The following is a 6982-nucleotide window of genomic DNA, read 5'->3' as shown; positions in this document are numbered from 1 at the left end:
AAGGCAACAACAAATAGATAGATAGTGCCTTGTTGTGGAACATTATTTTAAGATGTATTACATTGTTTATGCTGAGGAACATTTGTGCTGCATTCTTTCTTTCTTTTTCTTTTTTCTTCCTTTTTTTTTTTTTTTTTTTTTTTTTTTGGTCTTTTGAGACAAGGTTTCTCTGTGTAGCTTTATGCCTTCCCTGGAACTGGCTTTGGAGACCAGGCTGGCCTCAAACTCACAGAGATCCACCTGCCTCTGCCTCCTGAGTACTGGGATTAAAGGTATGAGCCACCACCACCCAGTTGCTGCATTCTTTTATGTTGCATTTTTAAAAATTCTGTGAAGCTATGTTACTTTGCCTGCCTAAAACACCTAACTGGTCTAATAAAGAACTGAACGGCCAATAGCAAGGAAGGAGAAAGGATAGGCAAGGCTGGCAGGCAGGGGGAATAAACAGAGGAGAAATCTGGGGAGAAAAAGATCTAGGAAGGAGAAAAGAGGCAGGACATCAGGGGCCAGCCACTCAGCTACACAGCCAGACAGGGAACAAGAAGGAAAGAAAAGATAAACAGAAATAGAGAAAAGGAAAAGCTTGGAAGCTAAAGGTAGACAGGACAATTCATGATAAGAAAATCTAGCTAGATAAAAACCAGAATAAGGCCGGGCATTCATAAGAAAGAATAAGCCTCAGTGTACTTATTTGGGAGTTGGATGGAGGGCCCCCCAAAGAGCAAAGATTAAAAAAACAAAACAACAACAACAAAAAAAAAACCAAACAAAAAACAAAAGACAAAAACAAAAACAAAAACCCAGTGCCTAAGGAATGACTCTCCAGGTTAACCTCCACATATGTCACATATATGCTTACACACATGTGCATAAACCCACACATGCACACACATCTTTGGGGAGAAGAACATGAACTTCTTACAAAAGGGGAATGTTTGTTTAGAGAAAGCGCATTTCATCATTGGAGACATAGTGTTAGGATCCATTCGTCTGACATCTTGCTGGGCAGTGGGCCAGGAATGCTTCCTGGCAGTGTTTCCTGCCTATAACCTGGCTGCCCTTCTCTGTCTGCAGTCCTCCTTAACCCCCATGCAACTCCTATCCCCCCCTCCCCTGGGTTCTCACCCTAGCCAGTGTAGCCTGACATGGACTTACTTACCTTCACACACTGATCTTACCTAGGGCTCAGAGAGCTGGGGAGGCCAGCGGGGCCATGTAGGGTACAGGCTACAGAATTGAGAGCAATTGGGTTGGTGTGCCAGGTCAGAAGGTATAATTCTCAGTAAGAGAGGGGCTGCCTTTAGTGAAGAGACCTGGTCTTAAAAAACAGCCGAGGACTTGGGGTAGATTCAGGGACCCTTTCAAGAAAGAGAGGCCAGGATAGCCTCCCTGCTGTTGGAGACCCGGAGAGACCTTCCCAGACTGCTTAAGGCTCAAGGACCCTCTGGCCCTTTCCCCACTTCTCACCCCCAGGTCTAGCCTTCTCCATGGTTCAGTGGCTGTGGGGGAAATGGCAGGTTTGGGCAGGCTTGGCCAGAGTCAGTTCTGGCCCCCAGGTTAGTATGCAGTCTTTGTTTTTACCTTCAGGACAGAAGATGGTCCTCCCTGCCTGGTGAGGCAGATGGACACCAGCTTATGGGCTGACAGTAAGACTTCATGCATGGGTCACAGCTGAATGCCTCCTACTTCCCAGGCATTTTTATCTACAAATTTCCCCTCACTTACAAAAAGCCCATAGGCATAGGTTGCAAGAGAGGAGAGTGAGGTCTCGAGAAGCAATTTACCCAATGTCACAGGCTGCCAGGGTCACTCACAGGCTGCAAACGGTTGGGTTGATTCTACCTCCCTCCTTCTTCCCCTCTCTTCCATCTCTCACCTTCTTCCCTGTCCCTACTCCTCCTTTTCCTCTCTCTTTAAAATATTTTCTCCTTATTTTGTTTTACCTACATGTGTGTATGTGCACCATGTATGTGAAATGCCCACAGAGGCCTGAAGGTGGCACCAGATCCCCTGAAACTAGAGTTAAAGACAGTTGTGAGTGCTGGGAATTGAACCTGGGTTCTTAGCTACTGCTCTTCACCACTGAGCCATCTTTTCAGCCCCTTGTTTGTTCTTTTTGGGTGTTTGTTTTGAGACAAAGTATTATGTAGTCCAGGTTGGCCTCAAACTTACTATGTAGCCAAGGCTAGCCTTAAGTGCTTAATCCTCCTGCCTCTACCCCCAAAGTGCTGGGATTATAGGTATGTGCCACCACACTTGCTTTTGTTTAATACAGGATCTTACTTTATGATTCAGGCTGACTGGAAACTGTAACTATGTAGACCAGGCTGGCCCTGAGCTCGTGTTAATCTTCCTGTCTGAACCTCCCAAATCCTGGGGTTACAGACATGTGCTATCATACTTGGCAAAGAAATACAATTTTAATTGGTTTGTGGGGAAAGTAAAAAATTTTTTAAAATTCTTTGAGAGGCTGTGGGTGTGGCTCAGCTGACAGAGCGCTTGCTTATTGTATTTGTGGCTCTGGATTCAATCCCAGGGCAGGGATCAGAAGTTCAAGGTCATCTTTAGCTACAAAGTAAGATGGAGGCCAGTTTGGGATACTTGAGACCCTGCCTCAGGACAAGATAAAAAAGAATGCATTGGCCCTAGCCTAGCCCTCTTAGTGTGGATCTCAGGCTTGGCTAGATCCAGTTTAAGTGATGACGTCAATTATCTGTCAATCTCATTTTGCTCTGATATCCTCTGCATTGGTCCAAGAGGAGGTAAATCGTGTTTTGGGGCTTGCATCCTGCCAACCAACAAACCCTTCAGGAAAATACTGCCTATTTCCAGATCGTCCCAGCCATGGGGCAGGGGTAGCTCGGGTACTCATTTTGGATTTAATAGCCACCATGATTAGCTAAACCTGGACCGTGTATACATGACCAGGGGGTTGTGCAATCCCACTGGAACCCCAGACACTAAGAGTAGAAGGGAGGGTCCCCCAGAAGAAGGCAGCATTGGGGAAGGCAAAGCTGGACCTACCCCCAGGGTCTCCAAGGACCCCATACCGCTCCCTTAGCACTTTGTCCCTCCCAGGACAATATTCCCAAACCTCTTTTTTCTACATGCATGGGTCACAGCCTCCTAGATCTCAGGCATTTTTGTCTTAGTTAGGGTTACTATTACTGTGGTGATACACCATGACCAAAACCAAGTTGAAGAGGAAAGGGTTTATTTCCACAGTCCATCACTGAAGGAAGTCAGGACAGGAACTCAAGCAGGACAGGAACTTGGAAGCAGGAACTGATGCAGAGGCCATGGAGGAATGCTGCTTACTGGTTTGCTCCCCATGGCTTGCTCTGCCTGCTTTTCTTATAGAACCCAGGACCACCAGCCTAGGGATGGCACCACCCACTGTGGCCCCGGCCTTACCTCATCAATCACTAATTAACAAAATGCACTATAAACTTGTGTTCAGCCTGATTTTATGGAGGCATTTTCTTACTTGAGGTTCCCTTCTCTCAGATGAGTTTCATGTGTGTCAAGTTGACATAAAACCATCCAGCACAAGTGCACGCCTTTAATCCCAGCACTCAGGAGGCAGAGCCAGGTGGATCTCTGTGAGTTCAAGGCCAACTTGGTCTACAGAGTGAGTTCCAGGACAGGCACCAAAATGACACAGAGAAACCCTGTCTGAAAAAAAAAAATCATGTACCATAATCTTTCCAATTTTCCAATCACTTACAAGAAGGCCACAGGTATGGGTTGCACGAGAGGAGAGTGAGGTCTAGAGAAGCCATTTGCCCAAGGTCACAGGGCTGCCAGGGTCACTCACAGCTAATGGTACTGTGCAGGGCTGTTTTTCGGTCCATCCCTGTCACCATCTGGGACCTCATACAGCCCCACCTACTGCAGCTCCACCCATGCCCATGAGGGCACTTGTGAAGTTGTGCTCAGCAAATTTAGCCTCCTTCAACTTCAGTCTAAGCACATAAGCTGGAAGATGGGGGAAGGGGCTGGGAAGACCAGGGCCCTTCCGGGACTATTTGCCAAGGGCTAGACCCCCCACACTTCAGGCAGGTGAACTTGTAGACATCACCAACCTGAGGCCAGGAAGTTGGTTCTGGCTTGGCCCAGCAAACTCACCAAGGAGAGGCAGCTGAAGGACATTCCCTCCAGAGTTCCCTGGCCCAGGGTGCATGCCCTCAGGGAGCCTGGGAGCAATGTGGCCATATTCCCAGAGAGGAGCACACTTCTTCTTGCCCACCAATCAGTTGGTCCTGGTTCTTGGATCTTGCCGGACTGTAATTGCTGTGGACAGAATGCTCCAGAAAGTAGGCGGAGTGATTCGGGAGTTCCTAGTTCCTGTAGGAGGGTGCCAGCGGCAGAGCAGACCCTCAGTGTACCCTTTCAGTGTCTGTGGCTCTGACATTCTACTAAGGAAAGTCAGTCCCTTCCTGTGCTGTGTGGCAACAGACACCTTTAATCCCAGCACACAGGAGGCAGAGGCAAGTGGATCTCTATGAGTTCGAAGCCAGGCTGGGTTCAGTCTAGCCAAGGACTAGGGAGACCCTAGACCATGTCTAAAATAAAATGAGAGGGGGTGGGGGAGGTGCTTGTTCAAGGTCAACTAGCACCAGACAATTAAGAGTTTGTTTTTCTCCATGCCTCTGTGGTCCCTCAGCCCAGCCTGCCTGTGACCTCAGAGAGGCCTTCCCATCTGCCACCTCTCCATCTCCATCCCTTGCCTTTCCATCCTAGCACACCCCCACGACAGGTAACTGTTGTTAGTTTGTCTGCACTCACCCCTGTGTCTGCTCCTTCCTATCACATCCTATTGATAATCTCCCCATCTAGGGACAAAGATTAATAGCCAGGCTTGATGCCTATTGGCTTCTGACTCTCCCTATCCCTTACCCAGTGCCCGGCCCATGTTTATGGGGCCTCAATCCCACCACTATGGATAGCAAATGAGCTATACTTCCCAACAGACCAGTCCAAACAGGAGCAAATATCACCCAGTGCCTGGATCTTGTCCCTAAGCCTCTCTCCTTCTGCCCCTACGACTCAGCCATCATGGCCGTAGTAGAAGACTGTGTGTCCCCTTGCCCGCTGGGACTTCTGAAGGAGGGAAGAGAGCTGGTCTGAGCCTGGCAGGGAGGGAGGAGGGAGCAAAGCCTATGAGCTGGCAGACAGAGGGCGTGTGTTCCTCTGCCAGCACACTTCCTGGGTTTCCATTGCAGGAAGTTTGGCACCTGCCTATCGGTGCCACTGATACCAAGGCTGGTGCAGGCGACTTTTAGCCAGGACAGTCCCCCAACTGGGACCAACAGGAGGAGGGTGGAACAGAGGCCAGGGGTGCAGGACAGCCGGTGAGTAGAAGCAGCTGGACCCCCCCCCCCATACTGCCTCAGACTCTCCCAAGCATAGAGTGGATGCGGGGACACTGGGGTCCTAGATTTAGTCCCCTTGACCTTGGGTAAGACCCCAAGTCAACCCCTCGGTGCCTCATTGTCCCACTGAATGGAGAGGTGGAGTAGACGGGTAGATTGGAGAATAGGATGGAAGTACAGAGAACAGGTTGGTTCCGTTTGACTTACTAGGGTTTGGAGCTAGAAGTGTCTGAACCCCTGCATGTGGCACCCTCCTTTTCCAACAGAGGCTGTAAGAGTCTTCACACCTGTTGCAGAGGCCCCACTGCCAGGTTGGGAACGTCCCTGAGGGGCCCTTGGGCACAGGTAGCCTTAATGTACTACCGGGCTCCATCCTTGGCTCTTATCTGGGGTCGGTGGCCGCGGGCCAGCCTCCGGGACTAGCAGATCCATGGGCCTGAGGGGCACCCTCTGGTCTGGCCTGAATCCAGCCTTTCCCCTTGCCCATTGCACAACCCTTGATCCTCACCAGCTTCAGCGTCTGGTCTGTGGGGTGAGACCTATCAGTCCTGAAGTAGAGTCTGGAAGGGTTAAATGAAGGTTTGAAAGGGGCACAAGGGAAGCTTCTAGAAATGGCCTACTGTAGTGACTGCCTTTGTTCCTCCACACTGGCGGTAAGAACCCGATGGAAAAAGCTGGTGACAAACAGGCTGTTACAGGGGTGTGGGCCTCAGTGGGGAAGAGGAGGATGGAGCTGAGCACCAAGGCACCCCCACTCTGACCTCCCGGGGTGGTGGTCCCTTCAGCAGCAATCCCAGGACCACTTTGAGGAGTGGTTGGCTATGGGCTACAGAAGGGGACCCGATCCTGCCTGGCTGCCCCCCAGATGACTCTCCCCTGCCCCCTCCCCCATTGTGGCTTTAATCAAAAGAACAATCTGCTCGCCTGGGAATCAGACCCAGATTCCTTTTCCCAGCACTGTCCTGAGGCCTCTAGGGACCTGGACAGCCCAGCCCAGCCCAGCCCCAACCTAGGCCCCAGGGCTCAGGGCTCAGAGAGCAGGGCTCCACTTCTCCAGGGGCCAGTAACAGGGCCAGGAAGCAAAAAGGTGACATGATTGTCTCCCCCTGTTGGGGTCTCCTCCCACTGTAGGACCTGAGATCCACTCTAGAAGGATTAATAGGCTCAAGCAGGCACTGACAGCCCAGGACAACAGACCCAGGTGACTTGCCTCACTGGGGTCTCTGGGGACCCCTACCCCAGGCATTCCTTGAAAAAGCCCCCACACCCCCGGCCTGTGTTAGCGTCTGATTCTCTTAGCGTTATCTCTTTAACTCCTGGCCAAGTTGCAGAGGTGGGCAGTGGTGACCCCCTTTTCGGGATGAAAGAACCTCAGGTTTAGGGAGATGGGGTAACAGCTCCAGGTCGTGCGTGTATCTAGCCTCACTCAGGACCCTGAAGGATCTCAGAGCCAACTGGGTGTAAGTACCCCTCCCCACCAGATGGGGCAGGTGGAGCCGCTCATCCAGGTGACCTAGGGGGACGGTGGCTAAGGATCCCCCGGGTGCACGGTGGGGGTGGGCAACGGAGGAGGAGGAGCCACGGCAAGGGGGAGGAGTGGCGGGAAC

Source organism: Onychomys torridus, chromosome 2 (assembly GCF_903995425.1).
Source record: "Onychomys torridus chromosome 2, mOncTor1.1, whole genome shotgun sequence".
Taxonomy (NCBI): Eukaryota; Metazoa; Chordata; class Mammalia; order Rodentia; family Cricetidae; genus Onychomys; species Onychomys torridus.
Note: the sequence above shows the minus strand (reverse complement) of the source record.